Below are 13,327 nucleotides of genomic sequence, written 5' to 3' on the forward strand. Positions count from 1 at the left end.
AATTGTACCAAACATTTAAAGAAAAATGAATCAATTCTTCTCAAACTTATCAAAAAAATTGAAGGAAAGGGAATACTTTCTAACTCATTCTAGGAGGCCAGCATAACACTGATACCAAAGCCAGGCAAAGACACTCTAAGAAAATTACAGATCAATATCTCTTATGAACATTGATGTAAAAATACTCAACAAAATAGTAGCAAACAGAATTCAGCCGCATATTAAGATAACACCATGACCAAGTGGATTAATGTAAGGATGGTTCAACAAATGAAAATCAATGTAATACACAATCAACACATGAAGAAAAAAAAAAAAGCACATGATCATCTCAATTGATGGATAAAAAAGCAGTTTACAAAGTTCAACATCTTTTCATGATAACACTCAACAAATTAAAAATAGAAGTAAACTACCTCAATATAATATAAAAGCCATATATGAAAAATCCATAGCAAACATCATACTCAACGGTGAAAGACTTATAAGCTTAGAGGATCTTAGAGCTTTCCCTCTAACTTCAAGAACAAGGCAACATGCCTACTTTTCACCATTTCTATTCAACATAGTACTAGAAGTCGTACGTAGAGCAATTAGGCAAAAAAAAAAAAAAAAAGGCATACAAATGGGAAAGGAAGAAGTAAAATGATTTTATATTTTTTATATTTAGAAACCCTAAGACTCCACAAAACAGCTGTCAGAATACCAACAAATTAGCAGAATACAAAGTTAACAAACAAACATCAGTTGCATTTCTACACACCAACAATGAACAATCTGAAAAGGAAATTATAAAATCAATTCCATTTACAACAGCATCAAGAACAATAAAATACTTAGGAATTAACTTAACCAAGGAGATGAAAGACTTGTTCAATGAAAACTACAAAACACTGCTGAAAGAAATTAAAGACAACATAAATAAATGGGAACACATCCCATGTCCACAGACTGGAAGATTTAATTTAGTTAAAATGTCAATACATCCCAGAGCAATCTACAGATTCAACGCAATCCTAATGACATATTGTGCCAAAACAGAAAGACTCACCTTAAAATTTATATGCAATCTCTAGGGACTCCAAAGAGCCAAAATAATTGGAGAAAGAACACAAAACTGGAGTCCTCACACTTCTTCATTTCAAAACTTACTACAAAGCTACAGTAATTAAAACAGTGTGGTACTGGCATAAAGACAGATATATAGACCAATGGAATAGAATAGAAGCCCAGAATAAACCCTGACATATATGGTCAAATGACTTTTGACAGGGGTGCTTAGACCATTCAATGGGAAAAGGAGTCTTTTCAACAAATGATGCTGGCAAAACTGGATATGCACAGGCAAAAAAATGAAGCTGGAACCTTACTTAACATCTCATATAAAAATTAACTCAAAACAGATCAAGGACCTAAGTGTAAGACCTACAACAATAAAATTCTTTTTTTTTTTTTTTAAGATTTTATTTATTTACTTGAGAGAGTGAGTGAGAGAGAGCATAAGCCGGGGGAGGGGCAGAGAAAGAGGGAGGAGCAGACTCCCTGCTCAGCAGGGAACCTGGTGTGGGACTCGATTCCAGGACCCTGGGATCATGACCTGAGCTGAAGACAGATGCTTAACCAACTAAGCCACCGAGCACCCCAACAATAAAATTCCTAAAAGAATACATAGGACAAAAGCTTTGTGACATTAGATTTGGTGATGATTTCCTGGATATGACACCAAAGGTCCAAGTAACAAAAGAAAAAATAGACAAATGGGACTACATGAAAATTTTAAAATCTTATGCACCAAAAGACACTATCCTTAGTGAAACAATGAATTACCTAAAAAGTCATGCATTGGTACAAGAGCCATTTAATGTGCAAGAAAGGTCTACAGATTTTTTATGTAATCGAATAGGAAATATTCAATGATATTGTTTCAGGTTCCATTTTGCAAATAACCTTTGAGAAACTACCATTGGTGTAATTTTAATTTAGTATTAAAGATAAACATCCACAATTACTTGAAAAGGTTCTAAGAAAAAAACTACTAAGAAAAAAAGAGACACTATACACAGAGTAAATGACAACCCACAAAATGTGTGAAAATATTTGCAAATCATATATCTGGTAAGAGATTACCATCTAGAATCTACAAATTCTAAAGCTCAACAAAAACAAAAACAAACAGGGCACCTGGCTGGCTAAGCTGGTAGAGCATATGACTCTTGGTCTTGGGGTTGTGAGTTCAAGGCCCATGCTGGGTATAAAAATTACTTTAAAAAAATAAGGTCTTAAAAAAAAATCCAATTCAAAAATGGGCAAAGACTTTAGTAGACACTTCTCCAAAGAAAATATATGAATGAATGGTCAATAAGCACATGAAAAGATCCTCAAATCACTAGTCATTAGGGAAATGCAAATCACAACTACAATAAAGTATAATCTTGTACCCACTAGGATGGCTACTATCAAAAAAACAGAAAATATATGTTGGCAAGGATGTGGAGAAATCAGAACCCTCGTCCAATGTTGGTAGGAATATAAAATGGAACAGCTGTAAATGGAAAGCAAAATGGTGGTTTCTTGAAAAATTAAAAACAATTACCATATGATCCACCCCATGAGTTGGGGTGCTCGGTGGCTTAGTTGGTTAAGCGTGAGTATTTACCTAAAAGAATTGAAAGCTGGGTCTCAAAAAGGTATTTGTACACCCATGTTTATAGCAACACTAATCACAATAGCTAAAACTTGGAAGCAACCCATGTCCATCAACTGATGAATGGATAAGCACAATGTGGCTTACACATACAGTGAGTGGTATATTAGCCCACCTTTAAAAAGAAGAAAATTCTGAGTATGTCACAACATGGATGAACTTTGAGGACATTATGCTTAGTGAAATAAACCAGTTACAAAAAGTCAAAAACTATGTGATTCCACTTATGTGGGTTGCTTGCAGTCAAAATCACAAAGACAGAAATTGTAATAGTGGTTGCCATGGGCTGGGGAGAGGGGAAAATGGAGAGTTATTGTTTAATAGATATTGAATTTCAGCTTTACAAGACGAAAAGTGTTATGGGGATGAAAGATGATGATGGCTGCCAAAAATTATGAAGATATATAATACCACTGAATATTATACTTAAAAATAGCTAAGATGGTAAATCTTATGTGTATTTTACCATCGTTAAAAAAAAAACTTTATAATAATTTGGTCTCTGATTTATTTCACAAGTCTTAATCTTGCTTTTTAAAAGATCCTGTTTTGGGGGTGCCTGGGTGGCTCAGTTGGTTAAGCATCTGCCTCAGGGTTGGTCATGATTCCAGGGTCCTGGGATCTGCTCAGCAGGGAGCCTACTTCTCTCTCTCCCTCTGCCACTCCCCCCTTGTGCTCTCTTGCTCTGTCTCTCAAAGAAATAAAATCTTTAAAAAATAAAAAAGTAAAAATAAAAGATCCTGTTTTTAATTACACTATTATCTACCATGGCTCTTTATTAATTACACAGATGGTATGTAAAACACCTATTTCTAAACATGCAGATATTTAAACCAACAACAAAGGTATCTTAAGATTACTCCCTAAATATTACTTTGCTGGTTTCAATGAAATGGAATCAGATTATAACAAAATTGTTATATAAAGAAACTTAATTGTAGTTCATTAAAAAAAAAACATTAAAATGAATGATTTTTAGCCAGAATCATACCAATTTTACATATGCTATAAATAAAATTAATGAGGTTAAATAATTTCATACTGTGTAAGTATAAAATCTTGTAAGCTCTAAAATACCTAGAGTATCAAGAGCCAACATTCAATTCTAGGGATATGAAACTTAATGCTCCTTCAATAGCTCTGTTGGATGTTGTTAGAATGATATTTCAAATATTTTCTGTCATTTGAATTAAACATTACCTAAGTAATGCTGAGCTGAGAAAAAACATTAAAAAATCTCCAAATCTAACATAACAGATTAATGCTCTATTGTTTGTTGCCTTAACAAAAGTGAACGTTTATGAGGAATTCAGAAACCACCTGGAAATTCAAAATCACAATGAAACTGCAATGACATATTGTGCTACTTGATATTAATTATTACCAGAGATGGTTCTTCCAGAAAGCAGAGATGACAACCTTATTATTAGTATAATTGGAAATGGGCTAATATGCCCACTAGAACAAAAATTCTCTCTTGCAACATATTACATTACCTGTGAAAGGTAATTTATAAACTAATCAGTGCTAATGAGTGTTCCTTAATCTGACTTAGAGAGGAAAGGCCCATGAACTACCATAGAGCTGACTTTGACTGTATTTGGACTGGAAGGCGGGGCGGGAGGGGGGGAGGTATACACGTATATGGCCTACTTGGAATATGCAGATGTCCTATTCCACTGTAGGACTGCAGCGAGATTTGTGGTTTTGGAAACTCTCCCTTCAAAAATTCACTGTAAATCGAGGACAGAAATCATGAGATTTTAAGAATAACAACAGAGGAAATACCTGTTCCTCTTAGCGGTTAGTAGAATTCATGTGGTAGGATCATGGGAGAAATTGTTTATAAACTTAGAAGCTAGGTTTGGAGAATATGCACACCTACTCTATAAGAGAAAAGGAGATCAATCTGTTTTGCTCCCAGAGAGAAGGAAGAAAGTAGGAAAGCCAGAGGGAGCATATTGTGGGCCACACCTTGAGAGCTGTCCTGGCACTCTATGCCCAATCTTTGGTAGGAATTTAATGGAAACCACATTTTTTAAGCGAATTACACAATAAAGTATTTATTCCAATTACAGTCAATCTTGATCTTAGAAAATGTTATTTTCTAGTTTCTATTACCAAAATTTAAAATTATATGGTAGGGCGCCTGGGTGGCTCAGTTGGTTAAGCGACTGCCTTCGGCTCAGGTCATGATCCTGGAGTCCCGGGATCGAGTCCCGCACTGGACTCCCTGCTCAGCGGGGAGTCTGCTTCTCCCTCTGACCCTCCCCCCTCTCGTGTGCTCTCTCTCTCATTCTCTCTCTCAAATAAATAAATAAAATCTTTAAAAAAAAAATTATATGCTAGTTGCCAGATCAACTCGCTTTTAGTAATTCACTTTCTTTCTTCATTAAGTACATTGGAAAAGTCTGATTGTGAAGTGACTGGTTGAGATGTAAGAAGTCTAACAAAATTTCTGTATTTACTTCTAATCTGTATACATGATTCTTAAGTACTCTGCAGCTCAAAACCTTTAATACCCATTTATTGAAGGAATACCATGCCTTTTATCATATTCCTCACTTCATAAATCATTTATCGTTTAGGTCCACTTTATATCACTTTATTATAAATTAAGCAATGAGAAATAGCATTATTGTGATTTTAATAAGTCATTTTAAACAATATTTTATCTCTGGATCATTTTAACCTTGACTTTATTGGTTTAATAATCTTTCTTTTTTTAAAAAAAGATTTTATTTATTTATCTGATAGAGACACAGCAAGAGAGGGAACACAAGCAGGGGGAGTGAGAAAGGGAGAAGCAGGCTTCCCGCAGAGCAGAGAGCCCTGATCCCAGGACCCTGGGGTCATGACCTGAGCCTAAGGCAGATGCTTAACTGAGCCACCCAGGCACCCCTAATAATCTTTTTCAAACGCAATCCATAATTTATTTCTCAGTGGTTTTTATAGTATTCCTCAAAATGGGTATTAACACATTAATTTAATTTAAAATGAAGTAATATTTTTTTTTAAGTAAATCAATCTTATTTGACTGGGCTTCACCAATTAGGTTCCATGGCATTATTTTATCCAAAATTGAAAATTCAACAAGCAAATAAACCACCTCAAGTCTCTGACATATCTAAACAGATTTAAAGCATATGGTTAAGATGAAAGCATTTAATTAAAAATATTGTTTGCGGAAGGTCATAATGAAATCCTATTTCAATTTTTCCTAACACTTTCAGAGCATATTGAATTAATCAAGGTAATTCTAAATCAAAGAGGGACTGTATAGTTTTAGACAAATTTTAGTAAAGCTTTGAATGACTAATAGGTAATAAATCCTTTTGGAAGTCAGGTGGTTTTCAATTTTTTGTTTTCAGCCAAATTAAAGAAATGGCCTAAATGAGTTACATCATTGAAAACAGTTTCTGATAACAGACCACCATGTGATTTTGTTTTGCAAATAACATGGAAGGAGTTCAAATAATTCCCATCTTCTTATTTATGTGAATAGGTTTCTAAGCACTTACATCTATGAATCTAAACAGGAATAAATTTGAAACAGAATCCAGTCTCATTCTAACCACAAGTAATATTCATCCACATGTATATAAATTAATCAGGGAGGAAAAGTCCCATCTATTGAGATAAAACCATTAAATTTTAAATATCTAAATTTGTAACATTTGTTTTGATAAACCGTATGCTATTAAGAACTGTAATGATAAAAGGTTTATTTTATTTACAGCCACAGATGACAAATTAAAAAAACAAAAATTAGTTTCAACTTATATTCATATTTTTGTGATAAAAAACTGACAGTATGATCATAAAAAGCCTTTTTAGCCTTAAAATCCATTAAAGTAAGATAAAATTACGTCAGTGAAGTGTATTGGAAGTTTGAGATTAGCAATGTATAGAAACCTCAACTTTTGACTGTCAAAGAAGAGATATTTACATATTTTTTAAGTGGATGAGGGTAGGAGGATATTTAGATTCCACTGCACACTTTTGAAAGAATGATCTAACAGTTTTGTTTAAAAAATCAATACTCATAGGGGCGCCTGGGTGGCTCAGTCATTAAGCGTGACTTCGGCTCAGGTCATGATCCCAGAGTCCTGGGATCGAGCCCCACATCGGGCTCCCTGCTCCGCGGGAAGCGTGCTTCTCCCTCTCCCACACCCTCTGCTTATGTTCCCTCTTTCACCGTGTCTCTCTCTGTCAAATAAATAAAATCTTTAAAAAATCAATACTCATAATACATTGGAAATTACAACCTTTACAACTGTATAAACATGATACACTTTAAATGTTCATTTTTAAATGTATGAGGGGATATGTAGTTTGTTTTCTTAAAGTAAGAAGATCTCAGTTTTCTAGACATGGCTAGAAGAACTGGAACAAATCACAACCTTTGAAATTGAGTTTCTTAAACTATAAAAATGAGAATAATATTCACTCTACCTCAGGATTATACCTATGTAATATTATACATATTCACTATCTATATATTTTTTTGTAAAATGTAAAACAGTATGATTAAATTTACGAGGGCCTAGGAAAGTAACACCTCCCTTAATTTTGAGTCCTTTTTATATGAATTAGACCAAGAAGACATCACATAACAAATCCCAGCTGTAAGTCATGAAAACTTGGTTCATTTTCAGGGGCTATATATTAAATTGATCTATAAATAAATAAATTCCTATGTGCCACGTTTCTTTAAAATTAAATTTAGCCAAATATAAGAAGGTATTACAAAACCAGACACTGAAATGTAAAAAGTGAACAGGGGACTTAGATTTAGGAACAATGTTATGGAAGGCCATCCTTACCCAGTCAATCTCATCTTTTGGGGGCAGTTTGCAACTTTCTATCTTAAAATAAGCATTTTGTAACATAAATTCTTAGGCCTGCAGCAAGGTTATGAAACCCATAAGAGTAACACATGCCCATTTTCTGGGCCTCCAACTACAGTTCTCCATAGTTTCACTTAGATGGAGCCAACTATACTCTCCAAGCAAACCAAGCTTACTAGATAATAACTACATCATATTGAAATAAAAAAACAATTTTCCAACATACATATTTTATAATCAAAACTGTTCTTAATTCTGCCTATAGGTTAATCCTGATAATTTAGCTAAATGATTTGTACTCAAATGAATAAGCTATTTACCAAAAATTGATGATATATAAATTTTTATTAAAGTGTCAAATTACATCTGTGAAATTTCAGATATGCTCAGTATTTCACAAGTTCTTCCAATCATTTTCCAATATAATTTGCACTTACAAAATTTCTGCTTAGCTAGAAAAGTTTGAAACTGATCAGGTCCATTAAGCCAAGATTATTAGTCTTCCATATTCCACAACAGCAATCATAAAGATATTTCTCTTGTACCTACTGTGAGGAAGACAACATGTCATGTTCTATGAGGCATACACAGATGTATAAGATGCAGTCTCTAAACTCAAAGAAATTACCAGTCTAATAACTGACACAGAAAATTTGAGAGCATTGCACAGTGAATACCACCTAAATTCTATAATTAACATTTTACTACACAGCATTTCCTGTAACTGTATTTGCTTTATCTATATTTTAATTTTTTATGGACCTAACTATTCATCCCTCTTTACATCCATCATCTTTTTTTTTTTTAAGATTTTATTTCAAGTAATCTCTACACCCAACATGGGGCTCGAACTCACAACCCCGAGATCAAGAGTCCCATGCTCCACCAACTGAGCCAGCCAGGCACCCCCTAATGTATTTCAAAGAAAGTTGCAGGCTTAAGTATGTTTCATACCTAAATACTTCAATATACCTATCATTAGCCAGAGCTTAATAGTTTTTAGCTGTTTTAGAGGAAATTTACATATATGAAATGTACAAATCTTAAGTGTCTCAACTGCAAATTTTACAAATGCTTACACCTCTGTAATCCAAACCCCATCAAGATTTAGAACATTATACTGTCACCTAAAAAGTTCCTTCTTGCCCATTCGCAATCTCCACCCCAACTCCCACCTAGAGGGAACCACTATTAGTGATTTTTTTCCTACCATAGATTAGTTTTGCAGATAATTTTAAAACTCAAAATTTAAAACAAAGCGTGATCAACAGACTGAGGAATCAAAAAAGGCTTCATGTGGATGGAGAGATGCATAGATACATGATAAAGTAAATATAACAAAGCGCTAACAACTGTAGAAATTAGGTGGTGGGTATAGGGGTGTGCCAGTTATCAATTTATTATCCCTCCACTCCAAATCTACTTTTCTTCGTCCTGCTTTGTGACACTAGAAACATTTTTCCTTCGCCAGCTTTAGAGAGGACAATGGAGTGACCCTGTAATGTGAAAGCAGCAAAGAGACACTTGCCTTTTGAATTCAGGCCTCCATCATAATCATTATTATAACAATTATATTATCATTATTATTATTGTTATTATTTGGCATGAGAGCCCAAGAGCCTTGCTGAGGAGACAAGTTCCAGCTGTGGCCGTGGCTCCAGCCTCCCCACTGACAGCGGGCACTTTTCTAGACCACATAGCAATAGTACACATACCTTTTCTGAACAGGTCTCCATACAAGCTCTGGGAAAAAGGGCCCTTTTCTTCTGCCTCATCCTAGAAATATTAGCTGCTCTTTAACACCTGCTACTTCTAGAACCCTTAGACTCAGAGCTCTTTTATGCCTTTTAGTATAACCACCTCCTTGTTCTAGTTAACATTTCATCATATTAAATTTTCAAAACCAGCAGAGGTCTGTCTCCGACTAAACTCAGACTACTATAAAGGGTTATTCACTGTACAGCTTTTCTGTATGTTTGAAAATGTTGGGGGAGCAGAGAAGCAAGAAGGCATATATTTTTTTTTCTTGCCAGCAAAAATGGGTTTATTCAGGGGTAACAGAGAATTGTACTTTGGGGCATGCAAACTATGGCAACTCAAAAAAAAAAAGGAAGGGAACATTATTTGAGGAAATTGGGAAGAGTTGTTTAAACTCCGTCCATTGGGGAAATTGACTGATTTGCAGGGGTATTTGATTTCTCGTAGGAGATACCATGTACATCTTTGCCAGTTGAAGCCTGTACTGGATGATTCATTCTTTTGATGATTCTCTGCAGGGGTCTATAACTGACAATTCTTCCTGTAATTGATGTTGAGTGGTATGGTTACCCCGTCTAGCCTCCCCTTCTATCCTCCTGATTCCACTTAACTGATGTTGCCCTCTATTAATTTTCACAGCCATTTTGGATATATATCTCCTTCCTTTATCACCAATTTCCCTCACTTTTAGCCAGCATTTTGGCTGATCTGTATTGTTTGTTTGCCTATTGGTGTAACCAGAGCCTTCATTCCTGAAGGATCTGAACCCTTAGCTGCCCTGCCCTTATTGGATTGTGGCTTCTGCAGTTGTCTATTCAAAGGTCTGACAGACCCAGTTTAGGCGCTTCCCCAGATTTGCTTGGCCTTCCCTGCTGACTGGACCTTGGCTGCTTGCATATTTTAAAAGACTGATAGGGGCGCCTGGGTGGCTCAGTCGTTAAGCGTCTGCCTTCAGCTCAGGTCATGATCGCAGAGTCCTGGGATCGAGCCCCACATCGGGCTCCCTGCTCCGCGGGAAGCCTGCTTCTCCCTCTCCCACTCCCCCTGCTTGTGTTCCCTCTCTGGCTGTGTCTCCCTGTCAAATAAATAAATAAAATCTTTAAAAAAATAAAAAAATAAATAAAAGACTGATAAACTGTTAATAATTGTTAAAGCTGGATGATGGACTGAGAAAATTATACCACTATCTCTTCATTTGTTTATGTTTTAAATTTTCTGTAATACTTTTTAAAAAAGGGGGGTGGGGGGGAGAAAGGTTTCATAATGGCCAAAGCATTTATAAAGAACCTAGTGGAATGGATTTTTTAACAGGCAGAAACAGAGGATAAGACTCCAGTTAAGGAAAAAGCACATATAAAATATGGAGGCATAAAATCAAAGGACATGTTTTAGCAACAGCAAGTAGGTTGGCTAACGTGTAGTAAAACGCAAATGAGTGTGCTTGGTGAGATTTTTTTTCCTCCCTTTCACTTCAGTATTAATTCTTCACATTCAATTGCTTTCTTTTTGGCCTACTCTCCTGTCCCTGCTCTGCCCATACTTCTACCTACTGTCCAAGGTCTAGCTCTTCCCACTCTTCCTCACCTCTTATGAGCCATAAATTGATCCACTGCATCCTTTTTGTATCTTAATTTCTTCAAACATGGGCATAATTTTATGTCTTTGGACATATTTATGGCAAAATGTAGATATGTCTGCACTTATACACCCGTATTTCTTTACATTTAAAAGCCATCAGCAGTAACATAAAACAAGTTTCCATAATATCTAGTTAGTAGGGGATAAGAAAAAGCATTAGTTGATTTTATTATTTAACAACTCATGTGACATTTTTATAATTAAAAAATGTATCTATACACACAAGAGTGAGTGTATGTGCATGTGTGTCAATGTAAGATCTCTGGGAAGGGACTGGTAATATTCTTTGTTAAACTGGGTGGTTGAGTACAGTTGAACAAATAATAAAATGAATACCCAATATTTTCTCCACCCACCCATATATTTAAAGCACACTTAGGCCAGTGTCCAATTATATCTCTCTTTTTTTCCCCTTCCTTAGAAATGACAACTGTGGTGAAATTTGATTTACAAAAAGCATGTTTGTTTCATTCAAACTGAAAATATTAAAAATTATAAAACCAGCTAGATATTTAATAGGAAGAACTCATAAAAGAGATAAAGAAAACAAATATATCCAAACATAACATATGACAATTCATTAGAAGCACATAAGAACATGGACTTGTTGTACACATTAAAGTATACAGATACCCCAGTGAGGCTCCTTTCCCTCCTAATCCCCATTACTGGTAAGGTCCTCAACTGCCATTCTATTTCAAGCTTCTACATGTGTTATATGCTCTTCCATCAATTTAAATGTGGCAGGAACAAAGGTATTCCAAAACAGTAGAGAGCAGCAGACAGATGTTGTGTGGTATCACCCAGGCAATGACCTCTGCTTTCTCAACCCTTTCTGGGCTCACTGATGCAAAGTCTGGCTCAAGATCCAGGATAATGCAATGTTTGGAAACATTCGTTCAAATTGGCACACCAAGACTGTTAAAGTAAGTTCTTCCAAAATACAAAGGCGATGGTCAAAACTAGAATTGGGTTTTTTTCTTGCCTCTGACCGTAGTCTTCCTGTGTAGTCAGTATCACAAACAGCTATGCACTCCATTGTACACCCGGGGCAAAAGAAACGCCCCCACAAAGATATGTGGCAGCTGTGCCTGCTTTGGGTGATGCCTTGCTTCCACTAAGTTCTAGCAGCTGTGCAAAAGAACTTTCTGTGATAATGAAAATGTTTGATATTCTGTCCCATGTGGTTATTGAACACCTGAAATATAGGTAGTGTGACTGAGGAACTGGATTTTTAATTTTATTTATTTTATTTAATTTTAATTAATTTAAATTTAATAGCCACATGATTCATAGCTACAGTCTTGAGTAATATAATTCTAGAGTTTTAGTTTAAAAAAAAATCAGGAACTTAAAGCATGTATGGTTGCAAATTGTCTTAACTGCCAACCCAAAACCCTACTACAACACTGCAAATGTGGTTCTACCTCCTACCTTAGCTGCCTGGCAAAAACATCCATTTGTCTTCATTCATTCAAGGCAGCACCTCCTTTGAAAAGTCCTGGCACCCCAGAGTTACTAAGTCTTTATTACTACCAACCAGGTCATACCATGTTATCATTACGGGTTTACATAGTTGTATTCCCTGCTATTATGAGGGCTCTAAAAAGGCAGCAATTGTGTCATATTAATCTCTAATTTCCCACAGCCTAATAGGGTGCCACATCCTAAGGCCCTTGCCCTACATTTTCCTAGCCAATTTATTTTTTTTTTTTTAAAGATTTTATTTATTTATTTGAGAGAGAGAATGAGATAGAGAGAGCATGAGGCGGGGAGGGTCAGAGAGAGAAGCAGACTCCCCGCCGTGCCGGGAGTCCAATGTGGGACTCGATCCCGGGACTCCAGGATCACGACCTGAGCCGAAGGCAGCCGCCCAACCAACTGAGCCACCCAGGCGTCCCTTTCCTAGCCAATTTATTAAGCCGGTCTTCACCTAACTACTCGCAGCTCTTTACTACTCTACCATTTGAAATCTCATAATCCCATCCACAACAAACATCTTAGAACTGCAGAAATTCCAGGTCATTTTACCTGTATCAAAGGGTGTGGTGTTTTACCTCCATATATGATTGTTCAGTAGAAAACACTGTAAAATAGTGAAAATGATGCATTTAGAAAATCATGGGGAAATAACGAAGAAGTAGTTTGACAAAGAATCTGCAATTCAGGACAAGACACAAATTTGGGAGTTTTCTGACATAGACGTAATCATGCATTTGACGTTTGTAACATGCAACTCATGACTTATATCACTTAGGGATTAAGTGTAGACCGAAGGACAAAGGCATTCCAATGTTAAGAAGTCAGAGGTAAAAAAGAACATTCGAGGAACTGAAAGGGGCAACCAGCGACGTAAGAGGAAAACCAGAAAAGTATA

The 13,327-nt window shown here is 35.7% G+C and overlaps 1 protein-coding gene across 1 annotated transcript in view; it reads right to left on the reverse strand.

Annotated features, from left to right (window-relative positions):
- The window catches only part of WDPCP (WD repeat containing planar cell polarity effector), a 413,409-nt gene that overhangs the window by 398,654 nt on the left and 1,428 nt on the right, over positions 1-13,327 (reverse strand). The window contains exon 2 of the mRNA XM_081797281.1: positions 12,982-13,036. The gene's annotated coding sequence lies outside the window, so the exon portion shown is untranslated. The remainder of the gene's footprint in view (positions 1-12,981; positions 13,037-13,327) is intronic.

Source organism: Leptonychotes weddellii, chromosome 10, assembly GCF_054177405.1.
Source record: "Leptonychotes weddellii isolate Sample4059 chromosome 10, ASM5417740v2, whole genome shotgun sequence".
Lineage (NCBI taxonomy): Eukaryota > Metazoa > Chordata > Mammalia > Carnivora > Phocidae > Leptonychotes > Leptonychotes weddellii.